At 37.3% G+C, this 27,908-nt stretch overlaps 1 pseudogene; it reads right to left on the minus strand.

Annotated features, from left to right (window-relative positions):
* Positions 1–18,908: 18,908 nt before the first annotated feature.
* Positions 18,909–27,891, minus strand: LOC112865589 (elongation factor 1-alpha 1-like; annotated as a pseudogene).
* Positions 27,892–27,908: the final 17 nt, after the last annotated feature.

Genomic DNA, 27,908 nt, shown 5'->3' on the forward strand with positions numbered 1-27,908 from the left:
GAGATCATGATCTGAGCTGAAATCAAGAGTCAGATGCTCAACTGACCAAGCCAACCAGACACTCCAGAAGTTCTTTCATTTTTAAAAATGGATCATGCTCTTTATAACTTTCAAGCCTTTGAGTATCCTAATCCTTGGGAGACAGAATAATGTTCTGTGGCTTCTTTATTTAGCTACACTCTATTTATCCTTCTTTCCAAGCTTAGACATCAATTTTGTTTTGAAATAAGATATAAACAAAAGGAAGAAAGGAAAAGAAGTGCTAGTCCTTGCCCCAGTTTTGTTTATTCTGCCCTCATCTACTTCTCTGACACTTTATATTCCCACTACTAGCTTGCACGACATTCTGTACTGTAATGCTCATTTATTTGTATCTTCCCTCTAAAGTTTTATGACAGCAAGATGCATGTCTTTTTGGTTCAAAATTTAACTACACAGTATCCAAAAGTGTGTGAAATATAGCAGGATTAAATAAATAAGTTTGGAATGAGTCAGAAACTGAGGAAATACAAAAATAAATGAGGGAGGAAACATTTAGAAATTATTGCAGCAGAAAGTTGATTTCAAAATTTAACTACAACAGACTTTTGCAAAAACACTTAATTTTTTATATATGACATTTTAGGACATGGGTGTCCATGAACAAATTAAGGACGTGGAAATCTGATGGACTGGTAAAAGCTGGCACCCGGCCGGCATCACACACATCCAGTGAAATGTGGCAGTCTTGTGGGAAGCATATTCATTTTTGTGTTTTCTGAAGAACATCTATGTATCTGGTAAAAATCACTAGACAATGAATTCTTGGCTTGGTTGCATCAACTGTTTGTAATAAAGAGCACTGGGGCCCTTGCCAACAGTTTTTACATGCAACTTTATATAAGACTAAGAAAACATTAGCTGATTACCAAGTACTATTGGAATTTTTAATAGGCATTCAGGGAAATTCCAACGGCAGCTTCTAGGAGTCCAGCCATTTGGGGGATATAATTGTAGATTCTTCAGCTACTGAGGGTGAATTGGAAGCAGATTATATAAAGACAGTCATTCAGAGAAGATAAAGGAGAAATTATAATCAGTAGCACCAGGACAATCAGTGGGCCATGGGACTTGAAAGTAGGCAGATGTTATTAAAATGAATATGGGCACAGGATGTGTGACATATAATGGACAGGAGGGAAAAAAAAGAAACAAAGAAAAGATCTGGTCCTCAAAAGGGATCATCTTGAATATATATATGAACATGTACCTTTAAATCTCATGTAAAGAATAACTGTCACTGGTTAAATGCAACAAGAATTCCCAGTGCATTTTCACATTTTTATACTCAGCTAAAAGGATACAACCTCTCCATCTTTCTTCAATGTTCCTCTACCCCTTTCCCATTTAATGTTACCTTCTCTCACATTCATTTAAACCAGCTTTTAATCCTGTGGACCACAAGCTCTCAGTTGGGGTGATTTTGTCCCTCTGCTAATGGACAATTGGCAATAACATAGAAGTTTTTATTTGTCATAGTGGGATGTTGGTGCTTCTGACATGTAGCGGATAAATGTCAGGGGAACTTCTAAACATTCTAGAATTAAAAGACAATGTCATTGTAACAAAAATTTCCCAGCTCCCAATTTCCATATTTCTGAGGATGATGAATAGTGATTAGCCTACCAGTGAATTTCTGGGGTTTCAACCATATCCCCATGGAATAAATGGCCTTATGTTGAAAATAATTTGATAAAGAAAGAGAATAGTTGGCATTTGAGAACAGTGTTTAATAATAATGCTTCTAAAGCTCCAAATCCATTGAATTGCTTAGTTTATCATGAAAATCTCAATATCCAAAGCTATCAGTAAAGAGAGTTTGAGTCAGAGCTTTCACATCTTTTGCCACATATTTATTACTTCATCAAAATAGTGACTTTCTATCAGAGGTACCAGCTAATAATTTCACTAGATAAAAGGTTTTGCCATACAATGGCATTATGAGAAAAACCCAAACAACGACAGAGAACAAAGAATAGTAGTAATAGAGCAATAAAAGATAGAGGAAAGCATAAATAAGTATAATAAAAAGAGAATTACTTTCATCTATGTGGATCAAAAATCATCTGCCTGGTGCTGATGTTTGCATTACACCAGCTGGAATTTCCAGACAAATTGCCGCATCTTTCACATGTTAAACTAATGCTCCTGACTGAACGAATGCAGTTTACTGCCAGGGCATATGATGTAGAAATACTTAAACTATGGAAATCAGACAGATGGCGTGGCAAATTAATCCACAAGCAGCACGCCATAAGGTCGGTCAGTGACAGTGATGGAAGACTGTGGTTGTTGAGAGGGATAACCACAGGAAATTCAAAGGTGAAAAAGATCATGAAGAAGGAATGGAGAGGTTGCCATTTAATTTTTATTATAAAGCCACTAGATATGTCAATAAATGTACTTTATTTTTTTTAAGTGCTGAAAGAGAAGAATTTTACTATTCATAAACAAACGAGTGAAACATGAGATAGCTAAAACTTTGGGACCGTAGAGTGTTGTCCTTGCCCCAAGTGCCTCACCAGAGTTTAAAACAGAGGCTCACTGTGGGGATCAAATATAAATCACTATGCTTATTAGAGGTATTGTACAAAATTTAAACTGTCACTTGTAATCCGTGACCACCTTTATCTTTTTTGAAACTCTTAAGAGTTTATTTGTGTGATTAAAAAACCACATTCAAAGACTAAAACATAAAACCACATATGTACTAATAAGTGAGGACAATCACTACTAATTGTTTCTGAAGATGGTGTCTATGTCAACCAATGTGATCATGCAATATATGCATCAAAAGAAAGGTTGTCACCTAACTATATATGGAAGAAATGACATACAAAGGCATTTAAACTAAGTATACTAAAATAAATTTCTATGAGATATTTTCTTTTTTATCAGTGAAGTATGAAGTGAGTCCATTTTTCGAGTGTGAGAGGAAAGTTACCAGCTTTGGAAATTAATGAGAATCTTTTTTTTTTTTTTTTTAATTTTTTTTTTTTAACGTTTATTTATTTTTGAGACAGAGAGAGACAGAGCATGAACGGGGGAGGGGCAGAGAGAGAGGGAGACACAGAATCGGAAGCAGGCCCCAGGCTCTGAGCCATCAGCCCAGAGCCTGACGCGGGGCTCGAACTCACGGGCTGTGAGATCGTGACCTGAGCCGAAGTCGGACACCCAGCCAACTGAGCCACCCAGGCGCCCCAGAAATTAATGAGAATCTTACATGCAGACTGAGCAAAATGGCTTTTTTTCTTTAAAGGGAAAGAAATCTGAAATGAGGCAAAACCTATCACGTTAATTATTTTTCCAGAGCTATGTGTACATTGCATGGTGTCTGAAACATAATAAGCATATGCCTAGTGAGAACACCATATCAGCTTTTGATGCAAACCAGTGCACCCCAGAACTTAGTGACTTAAAACAACAAACACTTAGGGGTTCCTGGGTGGCTCAGTCTGTTGAATGTCTGACTCTTGATTTGAGCTCAGGTCATGATCCCAACATTGTTGGACTGAGGCTCTTATTGGACTCCGTGCTGAGCGTGGTGCCTGCCTAGGATTCTCTCTTTCTCCCTTTGCCCATCTCCCCTGCTCACTCACACACACTCTCTCTAAAACAACAACAACAACAACAACAACAACAACAACCCCAAAAAACAACAACAAACATTTATAATTGCTTACTAGGTTGAGGATTTTTTTTTCCTTTGGGCCACCTTGGCTTGGCCTGGTCAAAGTAATGACCAGGTCATGCAACATTTGGTAACTGGCTCAATGTCAGCTAAGCAAAGAGATGAGTTGACTATTTATATCGTATTATAATTTAGACTAGTTCTGGTGTGTTTAGGGGGAATTCTCTAAAGGAGCAAAAGAGAACAAGTCCCAAGGTGCAAATACTGTTCTGCCACTGTTTGCATTACATTTGCTAAGAGCCCATGGCCAACTCCAATTCAAGATAAAAGGGGGGGTCTCTCTAAAGCAATAATCATGTAAGAACAGATATTTTATCCTAAATTAAGTCTAAGCTACTTCAACTGTGAAAAGCCTACTTTAATACATACTGATGTTGCCTTAAATGAACACATATAATTTCTGATACATATATAATTTTAATACATATATATATTACAGTGAATTTCTTGCATATACTCAGTTCTCTAAACCAAATTTTTAAAAAAGATAAAAAAACATTTCTTTGTCTTAATTTGCATTGTTTTTGAGCAACACCCATGTAATGTCCATGAAATACTGATCATATCTACATGTAATGATTCTCTACTTTAGAAATCATTATGTAGTAGGTGAAAACACATGATATAGCTCACAGTAACAAATTATTACTGATGAATTAAGGGACATAAAAACTTCAAGGTATAATTGAAAAAAATGACAGATTAAAAAAAAACCATAAAATAAATTTTCTGAGTGAAAGGATACCACTGAAAATCCAAAGATAGAGCAGGAGGAAATCTAAAATAAATAAATAAATAAACAAACAAAAAAATATGGAAAACTATTAACATACATAACGTAGAGAAAACTATATTCAAAGGCAAAACTTACAACACACTCAAAACAAAATAAACAAACCAATAAGAAAAATGGGAGAATTTTGGGCAAAGAACATAAGCTTTCAAAGAAATGAAAATACAAAAGGGAAAAAAAAAAAAGAAAGGAGGAAGGGAAAGAGAGGGAGGGAGGACAGGAATGAAGGAAGGAAGGGATAAAAAAGGAAAATTAAATAATAAATATTAAAAGATACTCAACTTCACCTGAATTCATAAAAGACAAATGAAAACAATTCTAAGACAGTTTTCCATTCTTTTGTTTGGCAAATAGTGGAAAATATTTTAATGAAGTTTAGAGAGGACTATGTTGAGAGAAAATGGGTACTTTCATGTAATTTTGGTGGGATATGAATACAGACTCTACTTGGGGAAAATATGCTGAGAGTATGGCCAAAAATGAAAGATGAATATAAAGTTTGGCTTTTTGCTAAAGTAGCTTGCAATAGGCAAATAGTCTTTCCAAAAAAAAGTAAGGTTGCAAAGCTATATAAAAGCATGCAACAACAAAAATCTATATGAAGTCATCAGAGAACTGTCAAAACAATGGGTTTAGATAGACCAAGATTACAGAAAGGGATAATCATGGTGCAATTTGGCTAAAGATTGTTTTCTGATTCTGGCTTCACTCAACAAGTTAAGGATCTGGGTCTACCCCTGAAAGAGGACTACTTCAGGGACACAGGAAAACCAGCTGAAATTTTGGCTAATTATGATGGGAAAAGAAAAAACTTCTTCTTTTTTTTTTTTTTTTTTTTTTTTTGAGAGCATAGGTGGTCAAGATCCAGGGAAAAGAGGATTAACTGAGCCTGACACAAGGCAATTCTCCCCTCAAGGCATTGACTAAAATCTGCAGCTGTTTAGGAAAGGCGATATAATGTAAAGGTGAAAGCATGTGAAAAAGTGGAATACAGATTTTGAGAGTCTGGCCAAACTAGGAAGATAAGAGATTAGTGTTCAGGAGGAGCCATAAGGAGAGACCATAATGAATAAACTAGATTCTTGGTTGGAAGCCATGGAAGCTTATCCTCTAAGAACTGATAAAAACAAACAAACAAACAACAAACAAACAGACTGACCCTTACCAAATCTGCTACCCATTCTCAACTGGGCTTTGTCTCTTTGATTTAAAGTAATCAGTCACCTTTCCTTCTCTATAGCAAAGGGGATGGGCTTTTGCTGGAAGATTGTCCTTTTGTCTGGAATCTCTACAAAGATTTCTTAAAAAAAAAAAAAAAAAAAATAGACTACAGAGAATCCAGATATAGACAGAACAAAATGAACACTGATCTCCCATAGCCACAGGGTTGAGATTTCTGAAAACTAAACCCCAAATTCTATCTTTCAGATGACTGGATTATAAAGAAAAACTAAAATCATAGTTTCATAAGTATCATATGGTGAAGTTAAGTCACTGCTTGTAAAACTACTTGTCTAGACAGAGAGATACAGGCAGATTCTGATGAAACAGTAGACCTTGAACCCAAAATGTTTAGTAAGCCTTTCTTACAAATGAAAGCAGGGCTCAAATTTCTCCCTTGTCTAAGGAGGACAGCCTCTCCTTATTTAAATCCCTAAAGTAGCATCTCTTGATATAGGTGCCCTGCACTACAATGCTGATTTCCCTAAGGACCCACTCATATGCAGCTAGAGCCTTCTAAGTCTATAACCACATTTAAGTTTGATCCAGGAGGAGATATCAAAAACACCAAAATATATGCAAGATTCTGCCAAATAATATATGTAGGAACCTCAGAGAATATATACTTAATGGACTTTTAGAGTTTTGTACCATTTTGGAAGGAATGCAATTTTGGATGGAGTTAAATTTATTATTGAAACTATGGTAACACGACAGTCCAGATTTAGTGTGTTACTTTGAAGTAGCTGGAAGTGACTCCGATAGTTGATACTCTGAAGACTGGACACCAATGGTAGAATACAGTGAATTAAGTTGAGATGTCAAAATTTCCTTAGTATTTTGTAGGAAAAACAAGTAATAATAATTAAAAGGTTTGGGGAGATGGAAATGCTGGAATGGATTTATTATGGATTCTCTGCTAACCTACCTCCTCATTATATACTATACAAAGGCCAGGAGGATACCTTTTTCACCGACATTTCTAGAAATATACAAATCAGGGAGTAACAGCACCTTTAAAGGTCCTATTGTGTCTATAATCTGCAGCCCAGGAGTCACAACAGAAAATGCCTCCACTGAAATGGGCTCCCTGACATTAATGGGGATGATGAGATACCAGAATGGTAGAGGCCACATATTATCCTCTAAAAAGAAAGAATATGAACAAAGTTACCATAATGGGCCATTATCAGAATTGTTTGACCAATAAAAATCCTTGGTTATGAGAATTTTCTAAGTCTGAAAAAATGGGCAGTTTACTAAAGTCTTATTTATATAAGTGAAAATATCTGCTGGGCTGTTGAATTTGAATCATGGCAATAGAAAATCATGATCCCTCACAAAATTCCCAGATTTAACAAATTCAAAGATCCAGGGCACTGTGAATGCAGGAGAAAATAGGTTGTCTTGAGGAAGAAATTTGTTATACCATTGCTCATTCTATGGTTATTTTCCAAGTTCCAGAATATACTGTGGAAGTCAACATATTTAGCACCTGAATAGTCCCCATGTTGGTTTAGTAACCAATTTAGCAAGGTAGCAATAACACATTCTGGAGGAATTTCAGAGCTTTGTGTCGTTTAAACATAAAAGTTACAAATATCGGGGCTGTGGGGTGGGGGGCAACCTCGGTGGCTCAGCTGGTTAAGTGTCTGACTTTTGGTTTTGGCCCAGGTCACGATCTCATGGTTTGTGAGTTTGAGCCCTGCATCGGCCTCTGTACTGACAATGCAGAGCCTGCTTGGGATTACCTCTTTCTCCCTCTCTCTGCCCCTCCTCCACTCACACTGTCTCTGTCTCTCTCAAAATAAATAAATAAACTTAAGAAAAAGTTACAAAAGTAGTGACTTTTATTATATCTTTCTTTAATACCTCTAAATGGCCTATACAAAAGACAGACACTTTGGAAACCCATAGTGGATTATCATGAACTTAATTAGATGTTAATTCTTACATCTGCTGTTCCAGAAGCGGGTTCTCTGCCAACCTCATCTGGCATTAACCAAAGTCTCATGAGTGGCTTAGTTCTACATCTTTGTAAAAACCACCAGATTCAGATTTCTCTCACCTGTCCATGAGACTACTTGCTGCCTTACTGTAGGACTATACCAACTTTCCAGCCTTTTGTCATAATGCGGTCTACAGGAACACTGTCCATTTTTCATTCCATAGGACAAAGTGTTTGTCTTCTGTGTTGATGATATCATATGGGTTAGGCACTGGTGAAACACATGTGCACCAAAGTGTAGAAATAAAATTTTACATAATTAAGGAACTTGCCATTTCACTGAAATGCCAAGGGTCTAATGAAAGGACAAATCGATGCATGTGGCATGCCCTACCACTACCAAGAGAAACACGGGTACTACTGGGCATCTTTGGGTTTCAGAGTTAACATGTATTTCAGTCGCATGCTCCTTAAACACATTTACTGAATTACCCGCAAAGGGCCAAGAGGAAAAGGAGACTTTTCAACAGACTCAGGTTACTCCAAAAGCTGCGTTGTCACTTCAGCCATATGACTCTGTCAGTCACACGGTACATAAAGTGTCTGTGACAGTAGAAATGTTGGGAAGGGGAACTCGGTAGGCCCATATGGGACCTAATAGAGAATTTCAGCCCTTTAAAAGTGAGTGGACACAGCACTATAGTCCCACTCGGGAATAGTCCTGAAAGGCGGTAGTGAAGAGGAAAAACTCCAAGTGGCAGAACTTTAAGCAGAGTACATGATTGTTCACTTCACCTTAAAGGGAAATGGCTACAGATACTGATAGACACTGATTAATAAATAGTGTCTAGCAGTTGGTCTGGAGATTAAAAAATTTGAAAGAATAAAGTTGAAAAGTGTCAATGGCATAGAGTGTGAGGATATTTATTCTAATGTGAATGTATTCACCAACAATATCTTCAGTACAATGGACTGTCAAAAATCATGTGGCAAAAATGACTGATTCTGCTGATATCAGTGAGCCTCTTTCCTTAGCCATCCTTGCCTTTAAATACTGGACTCACTATGACAAATATGGAAATTATCATGGGCAAAGAAAGCTACATGGCATATTACCATCAACTACAGTTGATCAGACCACAGTCTTCAGCAGGTAATAACCACAATTTATCATCAGCAGATAATAACACTGATACAGCATCACTTCCCAGGAGACCATGCGGCCACCTGGTTGAAGGGGAACTGTTTGCACTTTCTGGAATAGGAACATATCTAGATAAAAACTCATGTTCAGTATTACTAATGCATCTGCCCAAACTACCATCTGGAGAATTAACAAAATGCCTTACTTTTGTCATACTATTCCAGACACCAATGCTTATCTCCAGGAAATACATTTTACAGAAATTCAAAAACAGTATTCTCAGGCTCAAAATGTCCATAGATCTTAGTATTTTCCCCATTACTCTGAAGCAGCTGTCTTGATGGAAGGATTCAATGGCCTTTGGAAGACTGTCAGGGCAGCAAATGAATGACCACACCTCGAGGTACTGCAGTAGTGTTCTGCCAGGTAGTGTTTATGCTCTGAATCAGTAACTGATATATAGTACCTTTGTAAAAAAAATGTCCATTTATTTATTTTGAGACGCACACGCGCACACACACACACACACACACACACACATAGCGCGTGCATGTGAATGGGAGGGGAGCAGAGAGAGAGAGAGAATTCCAAGCAGGCTCTGCACTGTCAGCACAGAGCCCAATGAAGGGCTCGGTCCCACAACTGTGAAATCATGACCTGAACTGAAATTAAGAGTCAGGCACTTAACTGACTGAGCCACCCAGAAGCTCTGATATTTGGTATCTTTTAAACCATAGCCATGATACAAAGTCACAGGAAAGAAAACAAGGAAACCATATGCTTTGTTTATTACCTATTATAATCTAAGAAAGAAATACTTCTAACAAGTAAAATCCATGGCCCATCTGATTGGAAGCAGAAGCTGCACAAAGAAAAGAATCACTGTGCTGTGCTGATTAATCCTATCTGTAATGAGGAAATTAGGATGTTACTCCACAAGGAGAAAGAAGAAGCCCAGGATGTGACTGGAACCATGAGATTTTTTTCCGGGAATACTCCAAGTATCCTAAGTCTTATGGTTATAATTAGTTGAAAACCACAGTAACCAAATATAACAGAGACAACTAATAGTGTAAACACTTCAATAAAGACATATTAGTTGCCCTAAGAAGTGAGATACCATAATCAGAATGCAGATATACAATGGATTTTGGAATAAGAAACTTGTAATTGTCCTCTGCCACCACTTTATTAATTGCTATGTTATTTATGTATTTTCTTCTTTGCTTTGATATTATTTGTATATATCGAATAATTATTTTTTCTTCTCTTAACTCTAGTATGTGTTATTAGAGGTTAAATCTCAAACTCATATTTAAATTAAAGAACATCAGAGGGGAAGTGTAACTTCACTGGAAAGAGAATAAACATCACCCAGAAATTCTATAGGACTTTGCGTCTACCCCTTTTGGGGAGAGTGTTGGCATGTCTTTAGTTTTATGTGACAGAGTTCCATTCAGTTAAACTGAAAATTTGCTTAATTAGTGTCTTCATTCAGAAATTGCATATATTTATAAGGGGCATGTGTGAATGCTGCATTGACAAAGAGATGCATTATAATAAATTATTTGCTTCAAGGTAGCATCATCACTTTTGCTAATACTTCAGAACTCCCTTCCCAATATGTGTCTTGGTTAGTTTCCTCACCAGAGGTAACTGCCTAAAGTTTGAAGGCACTCATGAAGTTGAGTTATTATTCTAAACTGTTTGTAGCTGTCAGATGTTATGGTCAGAAGTGGTGATTGACACGTTAACTTCTAAAGATACAGAAACTTCTACAAACGTTGGCAGCTATTTAGACCTAGCTATTACCTCCTTTGTAATTGTTGTAGTAGAGTCTCAGATTTCCCCAACTGGCTGTTTTTCTCATCTCTGGAGTGCTTAAGATCAAAATCATAGTAAGAGGTTTCTTATCTTTTGGCCACAGCCATCTAGACGTTCTCTCACCCAACTCTACATACATCGGTGTTACCTCTAGGTCCTATATAAAATCCTTATTTTCGTAATGCTTGCTGTGGCTCTTATGTTCCTACTGAATCGAAAGATATATAATAATTAAGTAGCTAAATAAACAAAAGAAGAACATATGTGAATGAGTGAAGTGAATATGTTATGAATCAATGATTAAGATTGACTCAAGTAGGACCTGACTGGAGTTCGGAGAAGAAAAATAAATAAATCAGCCAGATATGGCTATAAGTCATCTGCAAATGATTCCCTTAACTGAGTTAACAATATTTACACAAAGACGATAAGAGATAAAAATCTCGGAGGAGACACATTAGACACAGTCTTTTACCTTTTTTAAAATTAGAAGCAAGACAAGAATAACCACTGTCCTTACTTCTATTTGCCATTGTACTTGCATTGTTTCTCATTGCAATACAACAAGAAAAAAATATCAAAAATTATATAGGTATAAATTATGGTGAGTTGTTAGATTTAGATAACAGAAAGATGTGAAGATAGTCTTAGAATTGTATACCAAGGGAATAAGAAACACATGTATAAACACATTTAAAATGGATGAAGGGGTGTTGTATTTTTGAGGAGAGAGGCTTGGAGAAGTTCTTTGGGATAATACAAAGGTAAAAAAAAAAAAAAACAAAACAATCAAAATGTAGTTAGGCCTCAGATGTACCATGCTTTTAAATAAAGAGATGGCTGGGGCGCCTGGGTGGCGCAGTCGGTTAAGCGTCCGACTTCAGCCAGGTCACGATCTCGCGGTCCGTGAGTTCGAGCCCCGTGTCAGGCTCTGGGCTGATGGCTCGGAGCCTGGAGCCTGTTTCCGATTCTGTGTCTCCCTCTCTCTCTGCCCCTCCCCCGTTCATGCTCTGTCTCTCTCTGTCCCCCAAAAAATAAATAAACGTTGAAAAAAAAAATTAAAAAAATAAATAAATAAATAAAGAGATGGCAATCACTGGGTTTCCTTTATTTATTTATTTATTTTTCTTTCCTCCAGTTCTATTCAACTGTTTGGATGCACATGTGGAGACATACATGAATTTCATAGGTTTTTGGGTAGGCAGGGCAAGGTTGGTGAAGAAGGGGGTAAAGTGATGAACACTGGATTCTAAATTAGGTAAGAAGAAGAGTGAGAAAACACACTACAGGGGGACAAACGGAGAATAGTGGAATCACAATATGAGACTGGTGTATTTGAGGAAATAAGCCCTAAAGACAGAGAGTAGTCAAAGAGTAAGATAATGAAAAATTTAGAGTCTGGAAATGGCATAGTTTTTGGCAATGGAAATATTTGGAGCATGTATTGTGGGCATAGTCACTAGGGTGAAAATGAAAATCAGATTAGTGGAGGCAAAAATATTAATAAAAACTGAGAGAAAGTGGGTGATTTATACGGATAGTGAACTCCACAAGAATAAGGACAAAAGTAGTGATTGAGGTAAAGACAGGGACACATGTATTAAAATCTTCAGTGATTGAAGGAGAGTGACGGGGAGTTCAGTTGACTCAATAATTTTATGTCACAGGATTCAAATAACTCATTATTCATTTATTTGTGGAGTGGGGGGGTAGTGGCAATAATTTGGATATGAAAATGAGAATCAACTAGGACAAATTCCTTAACCCCTATCCTACAGCATGTGGGGTATAGAAGGAAAAAACAACAACAAAGCTTACCAGAAACAAATTATTTTACAATGTATCATACAAACTCTAACTAGAATCAAATCTGTAACAAGTAGACTCTTTACATCCTATATGAAAAACTCTGCAGTGTCAGTGTCACATTGATTTGGAAAGTAAAAAGTACATGTTTATAATTCCTGACCAAAAACACTTAACAAAATTTTATACTCTGCCTTTTTAGTATGTCAATGGCTAGCAATATCCAAAAGTTTCATTGCTTAAATTTTAATATTTCTGTCTTCTGAAAGATTTAATTCAGAATTTTTAAATGTAAATTTCTTTATCTTAGATATGTTGTAAATAAAGGTTAATTTGTATTATCATTAAGAAACTTTGATCATATGGAATTCTCTAATATTAGAGAATTATTTTCAATTTTTTCTTAAAAAGTTGCTTTATACCACTCTTTGTTTTGCTTTACATCTTACTTCTACAAATATAAAATTAAATGGAGACAATGTGTTTAAAGAAGGTGTTCTAGAAGAAAATTATAGGCCTTGAATACTTTCCAAATTGTGTCTCATGAACAAATAAAAATTGAAGCTGAGAATTTACACAATTCAGGAAAGCAAATACTTGTCAGTCCATTTCTTTTAACATGATAGAAGTATAAATTGTGTGTGTGTGTGTGTGTGTGTGTGTGTGTGTGTGTGTGTGTGTGTGTGTTTAATGGATGGATGTCATGGGGCTTATAGAATCCCCATGTAACTATTTTCCTCCAGAATTATTCTGAAATTCATTTGGGAGCATTTTGTGTTGAGGGTGAGGATAGGAAAAAAGGAACATAAACATTACAACCTATGTTCCCCACTGGAGTCAAAACTTTGTAGTAAATGTCGGTTTAGCAAATCAGTTTTGTGGTCTTACCAGAATAAGTACCAGTTTTTAGCAGGAAATACATGAAAGCTTTCCCTCACACAGAAATGCCTGAAAATGACTATTCTGGATACACTGACTTTGTTAGCATTCTCTAAATGCTCCTGGTAAGCTGTACCAAATAACACCATTAAAGAAAAATAACAACAACAACTAATTAGGGCAATGCTGATAAATCAGACCCTTGGGTTGAAAGAAATTAGAGGTTGTTTACATCATTGCTGAAAAAGAGACACTCATAAAACTATTCTTCTTAAATGTTAGTTTGATAGCAATGTGTACTTCATAAAACAAATGCTTAGTATCTTCTGATAAGTAAGTCACTCATAAACACACACATTTTGCTTGCCTGATTGTCACACAGCTATCTGTCCCACTTGAAAGATGATATGAATGAAAATTCAAGACTTAATGAAAGCTACATTCCGTAATGTTAACTAAATTAGCTTTAACCTTGACTTCACAAAGTCTGTATAACTTTATGACAAGGATATTCTTGCATATAAAAAGATGCCATTCCCTGTCTTTCATCATACTTCAAATTACTTAGCACCTTAAAGATGGCCTTGAGAGGCTTATATAAATGGAAGAATAAATACACAGGTACATCCATAATTACTCTCCTGTCTCACAAACTGACTTCCAAATCTACTATGATGAAGCCTTCAGGTTTTAGAAAATGTGCTAAGTCATGTTCCAAGATTCAAAAGATTTTGGATTTGACTATTGTTTTTCTGTGTGGCAATATGTTTGGAACTCCGGGGGATAAATCATATAACATAAAAATGATAATGCAAGCAGAAGACAACAAGAAAGAAGGCTGGGAATTCAAAATCAAGTCAGAATCACATCTTAAAATCCTGCAAGTAGCAATAAATAGAAAATGAAAGACGTACTGTTTGATATTTGAGGAGCAAATCATCTTTCCACTTTAAAATTAGAAATGTAAAAGTATTAGGTGTTTTAAAAATAATTGTGTGCTGTATTCTTAAGAATTTACGTCTAGATGGTTAGCTTCTTTTGGGGTTGGAGATGAGAAGAATGTCAATTTAAAATCCTGTCACATGAAACTCTTAACAATATTAATGCTACCCCTTGATTTTGTAATGTGTTCTTTGTGTTCAAAGATGCAACCTTTGAGGTGGCTCGATGAAGAAGTGGGAGTGGGTGAGAGTATGGATAATATAGTTCAACAAAGTAGATTAAGTAGGTGTGGGGTGAGGGAGTGATTATTGTTCTGACACGTGGTGATCTAATCGGTGGCATAATTAACTTCAAGGAACCTCTAGCAGAGTGGGAAAATGCCGTAGACAACTTCTATTCCAGAGTTCTGTATACGTTCTTCATTTTCTTTCTTTCTCTTTCTTTCTTTCTTTCTTTCTTTCTTTCTTTCTTTCTTTCTTTCTTTCTTTCTTTCTTTCTTTAACTTGCCCCTTTTCCTGGCTATTCTGACACAAATGTCTATGTTTCTGCCTAATGTCCAGGGAAGACTACTTGATACTTGAAAGAATTCATTTCATCAAATACCAAAAAGCCAAGTCTTCTGAGATTCAGAATGGTCCACAAAAATAAACTTTGCAAGTTACTGAAAATTGCTGTGGGATGTCCATTTTTTAAAGAGAGAGAGATGTTAAAACCTCTCTGTTTTGTTATAAACAAACCAAAAAAAAAAAAAAAGGATTTTTACTGAAATTAATAATACTATGTTAGGTTACAGTAATTCCTCAAAGTAGTGATTAATTTTACTTGATACTGTTTTTACTGAGAAGTTAAATAATTTTTTAAGAATCACTTGTAATAAATCACAAGCTGCAGAAATTAAGTTAACCAGTATCTCCTGATCTTCAGTGATTTTTCCACTAAATGAATAATTCATAACTAAGCAGTTAAAATGATTCCTGAATTAATTCTGTGCTACACGTGACACAGTCATAAACAAATTTATTAATGTGTTTTGCTCCTCCATTTTTTGCTCTTTAAACTAGGACTTGGAGGACTAGTGAAAAAGTACTAGTTCTTCTTCTACTAGTTCTTCTCCTAAGACTTGAAGACATATGGAGTGAATAAATGCTAACGGGTTTCTAAAAAGGGACTGTCCCCCAAGCTACATCTACTTTCCCCATACCCCTTTCATCCTGCTTCAAGCTTAGAGGAAGGTAATGACAGAAACTAGTATTTTTAAAATCCAAAGGCAGGGGATATTTGCTGCCTCTCTCAAGTTACGCCCAGGAAGGAAGCCAAGTACCCCATAGTGGGAATGGCTCCATGGTCCTGGTTAGATCTCATTGAGGTTCCCCTATGACTCTAGCAAGATGTGGAGATAATAACATAATTTCTATGTTCCAAAAGACAGCATGAAAGTGATAAAGGGTTATCACAATACTAGGAATACCAGGCACCAACGGAGAGTAGAATAGATCCCAGTGACCTAGGAAAACATAAGAAATACTGAACACTGAGCTGCATCCTAGAGGCACTCGGTCACGTGCAAGCCTTGACTTAGTCATAACAAAAACAGAACATCTCAGCAGATTATCAGTGGACAATAAATTCTGTCACCTAATTATCACAAAAACATTAGCATGATTTATGGAATACAGAACTATAATTCAAACTTAGAATTCTCTAACTTCATATGATGATATCTTAATAATTCTACTATTTGAACTCCAACTCATTTCTATGTTGGTTGATTGAGTAGAAGAATGAATAAAATTGAATGAATTTTTCTATAGAGCAAATTAAAAATTCTAATTAATTTCAACTCAGTTTGTAAGTGATTTGACAGAAATTTGATTTTGGAGGTAATACAATAGTTTAGTTCTTATTTGAATTCCTATCAGGTAGATGCTTTTCAGCTTTGTTAGGAGGGATGCATTTCTTCTGACCCAGTTCTCTTCTGAGGAAATTATGGCCACCTTGTATCATCTATGACTCCATCAAAATTCCCACTTATGTTATAGTTGGTAATGCATATCTCCAATTAGCTTCCAGTATCCACCTAGAACTATCCTTAAAATCTTTCTATAAAATATCAAAGCTCAGGGGCGCCTGGGTGGCGCAGTCGGTTAAGCGTCCGACTTCAGCCAGGTCACGATCTCGCGGTCCGTGAGTTCGAGCCCCGCGTCAGGCTCTGGGCTGATGATGGCTCAGAGCCTGGAGCCTGTTTCAGATTCTGTGTCTCCCTCTCTCTCTGCCCCTCCCCCGTTCATGCTCTGTCTCTCTCTGTCCCAAAAATAAATAAAGGTTGAAAAAAAAAAAATTAAAAAAAAAAAATATCAAAGCTCAACTTTGTATATGCAAGCCAATTTAATCAAGGTTATATGTTTGTAGTTATATTAAAGAAAAATTACTTGTGTTTTAGAATTATAAGAGATAAGTAACACAGGATTATTTATAACAAAGCCAGAAGCAATTGTCTTCCTGGAATGTTTTTATCGGAGGGAGGCAAGCTGTTTTTCCTCTGAGGAAACCCATAATCATGCAATAAACACAGTGCCACTTGACTAATGATTTAAGTGCATTTGAAAACAATGCACTTACTCTTAGAGATCTTCTTACGTTCTTAATTTTTTAAAGATATTACCTTGAAAAGTTGACATTTAAATAAATATTCTTATCTTTATAAACTTTCATCTTAGGTCTGTTTCTAATATGCTCTTGCATTGCCCCAGGGCAAGGCATCCGCTCTGTTCTAATGCAACATTGTATCATCAAAGCATTACTTTTATTATACAGAAGGTGAAGCCCAGGCTTTAGAATTTTCCTTTTCAAAAATAAACTCACTCATTTGCTCACTGACAATATGTTATCTCATAAATTTAAAAGTGTATTCATTGGGGCACCTGGGTTGCTCAATTGGTTAAGTGTCTAGCTCTTGATTTTCACTCAGGTCATGATCTCGTGGTTCATGAGATTGAGCCCCACGTCTGGCTCTGCACTGATGGCATGGGGCCTGTTTGGATTCTCTCTTTCACCTTTTTTCGGCCCTCCCCTGCTCATGCTCTGTCTCTCTCTCTCTCTCTCTCTCTCTCAAAATAAACAAACAAAAAATTTAAAACAATTATTTTAAAAGTGTGCTCATTATATTTTAAAATAATTATAAATTTATATCAATTATAGTTTAATTTTTTTAAGTTATATTTTAGTTTTGAGAGAAAGAACATGAACAGGGAAAGGAAAGAGAGAGAAAAAGAGACATATTCCCAAGCAGGCTCCATGCTGCCAGTGCAGAGCCTGATGCGGGGCTTGATCTCACAAAAAATGAGATCATGACCTGAGCTGAAATCAAGAGTCGGGAACTCAACCAGCTGAGCCACCCAGGCGCCCTCTATATCAATTACAGGGTTTTTGTTTTGTTTTGTTTTTTATTTTTTAACATTTATTTATTTTTGAGACAGAGAGAGAGAGCATGAATGGGGGAGGGTCAGAGAGAGGGAGACACAGAATCTGAAGCAGGCTCCAGGCTCTGAGCTGTCAGCACAGAGCCCGACACAGGGCTCGAACTCACAAACTGCAAGATCATGACCTGAGCCAAAGTCGAATGCTCAACCAACTGAGCCACCCAGGCGCCCCTCAATTACAGTTTTAAGACAAAACCATATGCTAATTATTTCCACATGTGCATAGAAAATTCCACGGAACTCAAATGGAAGTCTCATCCATACAATGAACTGCCATAATCTTAGAAAGTATATTTGTTCTTCAAGTACTTCTCTTATATTCTGCACAATGTGTAACCAATATAGGACTATCAGAAATATTAGTTTCACCTCCGTCCACTACATAGTTAAGCATGTACATTTATGGCCAAGAAGAAGATGCAGGAACAAGTTGGTTTTTGTTACAGAGAAAAGCAGAAGAGCTATGCAAGATGCATGACAAGAAGACCTGAGACACGAACTGACAAAGTGTGAAATGTAACAGGGACAAAGATAGGAGTTTTGACATAAATGACAACCCATTTCTCACTTACCTCTGATGCCTCAGGCTTCAAATCAGAGGAAAGATTTTGTAGCATGGAGAATCAGCAGGGGCTACAATCCAGCATGGCTATCATCCAACAGAAGTGATGGGATAAAAAAAATAAATCAAAGATTAAGGGATTAGTATTTAATACCAGCTGATTAAAGACAGAGAAATACCACATGCACTAAGCTTCTTTTTCTATTAAATAACACATAAGTGATTTGTTATTTAATAGTTGTCTTTTTTTTATCATTCAACTTTTGTTTTAATGGGTCTCAAGATTCTGTCTTGACCAAGAATTTTGGTCAAGTTGTTTCTATTAAAAGGTACTGATTTTAAAAACTAATAACTTAAAATGGCCACATACACACACACACACACACACACACACACACACACACACACACACACACACACAAATGGTCCACAGAACCTTCTCCTTTCCTTCTGAAGGCTCTATAACATATTGTGATCGTTCACAGTCTTTTACTTTAAACTTAAATGGCTAATTGACACAAACAGTTCTGAGACCTTTCTCCCTCCATTGATTAAGCCTGGGGTAGCAGATATTGGAGACAACATTCATCTAACCTTCTGAGCTCTCTAGGCAGGCTTGGTGCCCTTGCCAGCTCCAGCTGCCTTGTTGTCCACTGCTTTGATGACACCCACAGTGACTATCTCATGTCACAAACAGTAAAACAGCCCAGAGGAGACAGGTAGAGAAGCTCTCAACATGCATAGGCTTGCCAGGAACCATATCAAAGATGGCATCATCACCAGATTTCAAGAACTTGGGGCCATCTTCCAGTTTATTCCAAAAACGAGGATCAATCTTCTCCTTCAGCTCAGCAAACATGCAAGATTTGTGAGCTGTAGGACAACCCGGCACAGGTGCATATCCAGCACTGATTTGGCCCGGACAGTTCAGGACAATCACCTGAGCCATGAAGCCAGCCGCTTCATTGGTGGGTCATTTTTGCTGTCACCAGCTACAATGCCACAATAAACATCTTCAACAGATACATTCTTGACACTGAAGCACACACTGTCCCCAAAAAAGCCTCACTCAAAGCTCCATGGTTGCTTCCAACAGACTTTACTTCAGTTGTAATAAATGTGGCCACCATTCTAGGTTTAAGAACACCGGTGTCCACTCAGCCCACAGGGACAATATCAATGCAATTTTGCAGATGTCCTGGAGGGGCAGACACAAGGGCTTGTCAGTTGGATGAGTTGGTGACAGAATGCAATTCAAAGCTTCAAGCAGCATGGTTCCACTAGCACTGCCATCCTTACAGGTGACTTTCTATCCCTTGGACCAAAGCATGTTAGCACTTAGCTCCAGCATGTTGTCACCATTCCAACCAGAAACTGGCACAAATACTACTGTGTGACGGTTGTAACCAATTTTCTTAACGTAGCTGCTGACTTCCTTAATGAATTCCTTGTATATTTTCTGGCAGTTGAGTGGCTCACTGCAATCCATTTGGTTAACACCAACAATGAGTTGTTGCACACGGAGTGTGTAAGCCAGAAGGGCATGCTCATGGGTCTGCCCATTCTTGGAGATACTGGCTTAAAATTCACGAACACCAGCAGCAACAATCAGGACAGCACAGCCAGCCTAGAGGTGCCTGTAATCACATTTTTGATAGAAAGTATCTGTGTCTTGGGGCATCGGTGATGGTCACAAAACACTTGCTGGTCTTGAATTTCCACAGAGAGCTATCAGTGGTGATACTGCATTCAGCTTTCAGTTTATCCAAGACACAGGCATGCTCGAAGGAGCCCTTTCTTACCTCAGCAGCCTCCTTCTTGAATTTTTGGATAGTTTGTCAAGCCCACCACATTTATAGATCAGATGACCAGTAGTGGTAGACTTGCCCAAGTCTCCATGTCTAATGACAATGATGTTGATATGATTCCTTTCCCTTCCCGTTTTGGTGTAGGTTTACAAGTGGTTTTCATGACACCTGTGTTCTGCCAGCAAACCCACTGTGACAAAGTAAGAGCTGTATTTTATTTCTCACTGAATGCATGTAATGAAATTCTCATATTTGACCCACCCAGGATACTCATATAACAAAAATAGTTACCAGTTCTCATACATTTGGACAGGAAGAAATTTTTCCCTCATAATCAATTTCTATAAAATTAAGAAGATGCATGTGACAAAGTGGCTTTTAACATTCTCCTCAGTTTGACTAAACTCAAGGCTTCTTCCTGACCAAAGGAACTTCCCTTTTTGTAGAGCATTTATTTTGGAAAACTGATAACTGTGAATTATTTCCCTGTCCCTTTGAGATATACGCAAATCTTTTTTTTTAAATCATCTTGCCAGTTTTATGACCCAAGATTGTCAAGTATCTGGAAGCAATTCCTGTAATCACCAAGAAAAATTAGAGCCTGTATCACACATCTCTGTTAAGAAAGCAGGAGCCTAGGTTCAGTGGGTGCCAGTTAGCAAGGCTACTCACACAGAAAATCATTTGCAAACTCAGGAAAAATTCAATGTGGTGGACACATTCCATTAGTCAACCTCCTCTATCTGTACTAGCTCACCTTAGTGCTAAAAACAGAGAGAGAGAGAGAGAGAGAGAGAGAGAGAGAGAGAGAGAGAGAGAACACAACCTTGCAACTTTTGTTTCAATGGAACTGAGCCAGACTGAGTTCTGGCCTCTTTCCACTATTGCAATATTCTTGAATAAAGCCTTCCTTGCCAATTTAACTTTGCCCAGTGTAATGTTTGTTTTGACATATGCATCCACATTTTGCATCTTCATAAGAAAACACAGCCATCATCCGTTCATCATTCCTTGATTCAGAACTCACATTTATTCATTAATCTGGTACATGCAAGAGTCTTTCGAGTGTTGGGATAAAAAAATGAAATATCATCGCTCCTTATATTTTAATGGCCAGAAATCTTAAAATTCTATTTGTAAAGTGTATGTTGGAAGTAAAGATTCCTTTGGGAGAAAAAGGCTTTACCCAATCTGGAGCTTCATGATTTACTCAGGAGTTTTTCATTTGTTTATTTTTATTTATTTATCTTGTTTGTTTGATTCTGCTATTTATCTTCCCTGAGCCAGAATCCTGAAAAAGGACCCAGACTCTCTTAACAAAGCTACAAACAGAAATTTCAGAAGGCTGGGTTTTTTTTACAATGATTTTGGTGTCAGGAGAAGAGTTTTATTCACTTCTTTTTGTGGTCGTTGAATTATTTGCTTCATTTATATTCCTTTCAGATATGAGCATGCAAATGCAAAGCTGAATAGGTGCTTTGTCTTTCTGCTCATCCCTTCTTAGAGAGGGAAATCTACTTTAAACTTTATGTGTAAGTGGCTGATGGAACAGCAGTGTGCTAACCCCAGAGATGTCAGCCACATGACCCTATAGTCCTTCATACTGATTTGGGAGGAGGCAAAGGGACCATTGTTTTGAATTTGATACAACTATACAATTAGATCCTGTCCACTAGAGCCTAAACTTTACCTCTAGGGTATATACTTAAGCCATCATATTGTACCACCAGTTAGTAAAATAACAACTCAACTCTCTTAGAGAAGGAACAGAAGTACTTTACAGAATGTGGCAGACATCAGACAGGTATACAAAGTGAGAGTACTTTCCAGGTAGTTTTTTTTTTTTTTTTTTCCTGAAGATGGTATTATCTAGAATGAATATTTAACTTGGTAAAGTACATTCATTATGACACTAATTCTAGAATAAGAAGCCACTTACCCTTTCCAAAGCCATGAGGAGAAAAATCTGCTACAATCAACCTATTAATGACAGCTATTTAATAATGTTAAGAACTAACTCAAGAACTAAAGATAGATTTTGACAGAACTCTGAAGTAAATCTACTACCCTGTATCCATGTGTTTTTATTTTGAAAGGATGAAATGAAATCTGCTGAAGAGGCCAGAGAAATGGAGAGAAATTGGAGTCACATGCCCTGATGTGTGACTCAGTAACTGAAAGGTAAAAAGTATAACTTCAGTGGAATCTATGAAACAGATCAAAACTTCTGGAAGAAAGCATGAGAAAGAAGTAAAAGACAAAGGCCATTTACCCAGTTAAGAGTCTAATAAGGTTAAGGATGAGAGAAACCACCTGGATGAGAGAAACCACCTCCTCTGCACATTCTGATTATGTAGAACTTCTGGCTCAGCTCGGAGAGAACCAAAGCACACATGAAAAAACATTAAATGAAAAATTGCTGAGACCTAGCAGTTTTATGTTGCCAATTAAAAAAAAAAAGTGTTTACTTATCTATTTTGAGAGAGAGAGAGAGAGAGCGTGCACATGAGCTGGGGGGCACAGAGAGAGGGGAGAGAATCCCAACCAGGCTCTGCACTGTCAGCACAGACCCTGACACAGGGCTCCATCTCATGACTGACTGTGAGATCATGACCTGAGCCGAAATCAAGAGTCAGATGCTTAACTGACTGAGCCATCCAGGAGCCCTGGATTTTTTTTTCTTTACATGTAAAGAAGAGAAGCATACTATGAGTATGAAAAGATGTTCATTGTAGAATTATTATTTTTAATAACTAAAAGCTCTAAATTACCTAAACATTCAAAAAGAGAATGATTGAGTAAATAATAGTTTAGTTATAATAAAAGAATATTAAGCAGGGGGCGCCTGGGTGGCTCGGTCAGTTAAGCGTCTGACTTCGGCTCAGGTCATGATCTCACGGTCCGTGAGTTCGAGCCCCGCGTCGGGCTCTGTGCTGACGGCTCAGAGCCTGGAGCCTGTTTCAGATTCTGTGTCTCCCTCTCTCTCTGCCCCTCCCCTGTTCATGCTCTGTCTCTCTCTGTCTCAAAAATAAATAAACGTTAAAAAAAATAAAAAAAAAATAGAATTAAAAAAAAAGAATATTAAGCAGATATTCAAAATCATATTTAAAAACTTAATGACATAGAAATATCCAACCTAATTTTAGGAGACAAAAGCAGTAGGCAAAATACAATTTATGCTAATCACAAGTATATATAATATTACTTATATGTACACATAGATAAATATTAAAATTTGTGCTAAAATTGAAATATTATCCTTCCCTAGGTAAGGAGATTATGTATTTTTTTTTCTTCTTACATATCTTTTCTACTTCAAATTCCTTGCACAAAAAAGACACTGTTTTTGCAATCAGAAAACAATCTTCACAAATTAAAAGCTATAAATTGCTGAGACTAAAATTTTGCTCTACATGTAAGGTAACCAGTCAGCTTGCCACAGCTTCACAGGTGTTGTCAAAGGCAAAGGTATTTATTACTCTTGACCCAGCAGCATGAGCCTCGTATTCATTCACATTGGTCTCCTTGCCCCCAAGTCCCACAGGGGTAGGGCAGAAGATGCGGCTTAGGACCAGGGACCCCGAGTTTATGAAATCTGTATCTCTGGAAGCTTCTAGCAAACCTGTCTCCAAAGGGAGACATTATCTTTATCATACCCTTCAGGTAACAAATCTGTCCTCTGCACCAAAGGGAGATACTGTCTCTGTCTTTGAAAGCTGTTAGCTATAAAAACATCTTTGAAAAGATAGTTTGGAGCAGAACTATCAATGCCTCTTGATAAAATAATTGTGCAGAAATACAAGAGACACCTCGGAGGTATGTGCCCCATGACAAAACACATTTGCAAACTCAGTATCTACTATTTTTTTTTAATATAAACCTCTTTGTAAAGGAAACAGTGTCTCCAAGACCTTATATTTACAATTACTGATACTGTCATCATGCTCCCCTTGCCCTGAGTCTGCTTATCGAGTTCATCATAGGACAGCATTAGAACTCACTTTAAAGACCTACTAAGAACCTATAGCCCTGATTCCCACTTGTGACACTGCATTTCACTGCTAAAAAAACATAGGCTTGCCCTTTGGTTTTTATGCGTAGTTTCCAGTATCTATCACTCCCCAAAGGAATCTGTGGCAGAGGTTATAGAACTCACACTACGAGGGGAAATCTTCCTACCCACCCTGACGTGTGATGGGGCCACTTTGGGTAACCAGCTCATTTCAGCCAGTCAGAACCCAAAGATACAAAATACATTTCCAATACCACTAAGATATATTCTGAGATGACTGCTCTTATCCATAAAATAAATGAAAATATGTTGTTAGACAAAATAAAAGTTTCTGATGCTGGTTCACACAGATACAGCATGCCCGTCTCCAACAAATCAGAATCTCCTATTGATCAAATGGAGTCCACTGATACCGGAGTCACTAAATCACCATTCTTTCTGGCATTCAGGAAGTTGAAGTCCTCCTGAATTCTTGGATCTGTGTGTCTTTATTTTCTCTTTTTTAGAGAAAGAGATCAAAGTTAAGGTACCAGGAATGACACAGGCAAAAGTCACACCACCTACCCTAACTGTAATTTTGAAAAATCACTCAGACTCAGTGATTTCTTTTTCTTACTACCACCATGTCTAACTTTGCCAGTATCCTATTTGAAGCAAAAAAAAAAAAAAAAAGATCTACAAAAGTAGCTAGAATTCCTAGAAAAGTCTAAGTAGAACTTCAATTTCCTCACAAAAAATAAATAAATAAAAACTGTAAATAGGTGAAGACATGTTAACTTGAGGGGTGAGTGGGAATCCTTTCACTGTGTTTCAAGTCATATCATCACACTGTACACTTTAAATATATCTTATAATTCTGTTTATCAATTATACCTCAATAAAGCTGGGGCGGGGAGAAAGAAAAGCCTCTCTAGTCTGTCTAGAAAAGTTCATAAATAAAATTAAAATACTAAAATCATACAGCTTCTCTAAAATGTTCATGGCACCTAGTGATTTCTTGAAAAGGCAAGTAACAATTGACTATGATGGTAACTTGTAGGATTTGCAAACACCAATGTCTGAGAACAAAGAAGAGAATTAGTATGGTCTATGCTGATTATGAATTAGCTTTTCTCATGTTTCTGTTCATATCTCCTATTAAATAAATGCTTTGGTTTAAATCCAATTAAAGATTTTATTGGTCCACAAAGCTTTCCTTTTCCCCAATCTATTATACTATCAATGGTTAAATAAATAAATAAAATGCTACACTATGAACAATGGTAGGAATATTGGTGAGTTAAAAAAATGCTATATTTTTCATGCTGACATTTATGAAAAGTCAATAAAAATGTTAGAGAACAGAAGTAGACAATCATGTCCTTTTTTTCTTTCTTTGTCAATAGTGTAAATAGGCCCATATTTTATAAATATTTTTGTGTCCTACTTCATTTCACTTAGCCTGAACATTTTCCAATATCATTACAAAGCTTTATTCTAACCAATTATTCAGAAGTAATATAACTTATTTAACTATTCACTTTTGGGCACTAGTTATTTTCTTATTTTTCACAATTACAAAAAATAGCTGCCTATTTTTCCTGTTACCGATATTCTAGATCATAAATTGGAGACATGTTATTTCCTAAGCTGGATTCCAAGAAGCAGATTACTGTATTATTAAAGGATGGGGTCATTTCTAAGGCTCTAGATACCCTACTGCCAAATTGCCATCCAATATGTTGAATCTGTTTGCACTTCTTTTGTGCTGCATGGGAATTTTCATCCCACTGGAGTCTTCTCAGAACTCATCACTAAAATATTAGAAGAAAAATATTTTGTTTTTGTTAATGTTTGTCTGTTTGTTTATGTTATTTACATTTACATTCATTTTTGAGCAACAGAGAGGGACAGAGCACAAGTCGGGTAGGGGCAGAGAGAGAGAGGGAGACACAGAATCCGAAGCAGGCTCCAGGCTCCAAGTTGTCAACACAGAGCCCAACGTGGGGCTCGAACTCACAAACTGTGAGATCATGACCTGAGCTAAAGTCAGACAATTAACTGAGTGAGCCACCCAGGCGCCCCAAATGTTTATTTATTTTTGAGACAGAGAGACAGAGCGTGAGCGGTGAAGGGGCAGACAGAGAGGGAGACACAGAATCTGAAGCAGGCTCCAAGCTCTGAGCTGTCAGCACATTCATTTTGGTTTTAATTTATATTTCTTTACTGAGAATTAAAATTAAACTTTCTTTCTCTCATAAAAATGTACCATCCGTGTTCCTTCTTCAGCAACTTCTTAGTCTTTTAGGATTGCAAAGGCTTTTTCGATCTCTAGTTTATTCTCCTGTTCATAGTGGTTAAGCTAAAAATCTGTATTTTTCTCTAGTCCCTTCATGTGAGTTGGGTTGTACCCATCAGAAAGCATGAGTTCTGATGGAAGTGGAGGTTGATGCCACCTCTCTGCTGTGGTACCAGCAGACTAGCGGCTTCCAGAGCATGTAGATATTGGCAGTGCCCATTTTCCAAATTCTGTTGTCTACTCACCAGCTTCATCAATGTGGAGCACTTGTGACATCAACAGCAAAGTTTCTAGCAGAGCAAAATTGGGATCCTGGCCATTCTCAAGGCAAAAATCTTACTGTGGTTCTCTGCCTGAAGCCGCGCTGTCCAACCAGCCTGACGGCAGGGCCCGGGTGGTGGACGGATCGGGACTGCCGGGTGGCCCACAAACAGAGAAGCTTCTTGCACTCCTGCTTGTGTGTAATTTGGCCTTAATAAAAGTACCTGGGGAATTGTCTGTTGGGGAATCGCCCTCGACAGACACCCTGGGAAAAGAACCATTGGGAAAGAAATAAGGTTCCGCAAGGAAATTGTGCGGCCCTACATTTAGCTCTTGCCACCCCCTATAAAGACTCCTCTACCTAAAGGAAGGATAGCCTCATACATTTCCCAGCCAAGAAAGGAACAAACGGATTTGAAAGCCCCACTCGGGTAACTAAGGAGTGTATCTATGGGCACAGGTCACTCCAACCCCTAGGCCCACTTGGCCCCCAGGAGGCATTCCAGATGATTGAACCTAGTAGGTTAAGGTACAGAATGGTTCATTAGTTCCTAGGTGCATTGTCTCTCTGGGAATGCATAAGGCGTGGGTTCCTAAGGCCCTCTTGGCCCCCTCCTGGAACCTCAGACCGAGGTGAACACTTTTGTTCTTCAAAACCACAAATGGTTCAGGGAAACAACTAAGAGGTCATGTCCCTGTAACTGTTCCACTTGAGGTATGAGAGATAAATGACCTATCATGAAAACAGCAAAGCAAATGCTTTATAGATTATAGATAAATGTAGATACATAATGAAAACAAGGAAAGAAATTAATCAATAAGCAAAGGGCAGGAGGGAACATTATGAGAAAACAATCATGTTATTCCCTAAAGGGTGATTACACAAAGGAACAATTTTAGAATTAGGTAATGCCAGAAAACATAGATGACGCATGCTATAAGGAAATTGATAGCAAATAAAATGCCACGCTTGCCACAATAAAGTGGCCAGTACAACACATTGCTGTTGTCTGTGTCCATTTTTATTTTTGTTTTATTTTATTTTCACTTTTTCGCTGACGCCGTTCATCCTTCGGTAACCCCCAGACCTGCTGGAGCTGGACTCCGGCAGCTCTCTGAATCCCACTTCCCTAGCCATTCTGAAAATTTTGAAAGCACCTTTCTTAAATTTCTTTCTGCTAGAAATATCTGCAGTGATTTCCATTTCCTACACTGAAACAT

Source organism: Puma concolor, chromosome D1, assembly GCF_028749965.1.
Source record: "Puma concolor isolate L17-30 chromosome D1, mPumCon1.1.hap2, whole genome shotgun sequence".
NCBI classification, from domain to species: Eukaryota; Metazoa; Chordata; class Mammalia; order Carnivora; family Felidae; genus Puma; species Puma concolor.